This window comes from Triticum dicoccoides, chromosome 2B (assembly GCF_002162155.2).
Source record: "Triticum dicoccoides isolate Atlit2015 ecotype Zavitan chromosome 2B, WEW_v2.0, whole genome shotgun sequence".
Lineage (NCBI taxonomy): Eukaryota > Viridiplantae > Streptophyta > Magnoliopsida > Poales > Poaceae > Triticum > Triticum dicoccoides.
The window spans coordinates 149,118,143-149,118,761 of NC_041383.1; positions in this window are offsets into that span (position 1 = coordinate 149,118,143).

Sequence of the window (619 nt, forward strand, 5' to 3'; positions counted from 1 at the left end):
GGCCGTTCCCGTTCGGGGGGCGCGGGGGCGGCGGGGGTGGAGTCCCGCGGGGGTCGGGGCGGCGGCGTCGGGGCAGCGCAAGACCACAGCGGCGGCGGCGTCGCCGACGGCGTGCAGGCGCGGCGTATGGAGGGGACGGAGCAAGGGGTCGGCGGCGTACGGTTGGGTCGAGTGGATCTGGCGAGGGAGGGAGGGAGGCAACAGTGAAAGGGGGGAGGGATCTAATGGCGCACCCCGCCCGGCTGCGCCATTAGAATTCACTAGCCCAACTGTGGTCAGGTTATATTCCACATAACCCCCACTCCATCAGAACAAGCCCACTAGCTCGACTGGTCACCACGTAGCACACACACCAGGAGGTCCTGGGTTCGATTCCCAGGCTCCCCATTTTTGTATTTATGCATTTAAAATGCTGTTTGATATTTATGAATATGAAAAAATATCATCAAATTTATTATTTGAAAATATAATCAAATTTGTTATTTGAAAATATAATCAAATTTGTTTTTTTCTTTGCAATTTTAGTTGCATTCATTTGTGATGGTGGAGCGGGCCGGGGATGGTGCGGGGGAGAGGGTGCGGGTGGTCGTCAGCGGCGGTGGAGTGGGGGACGGTGCGG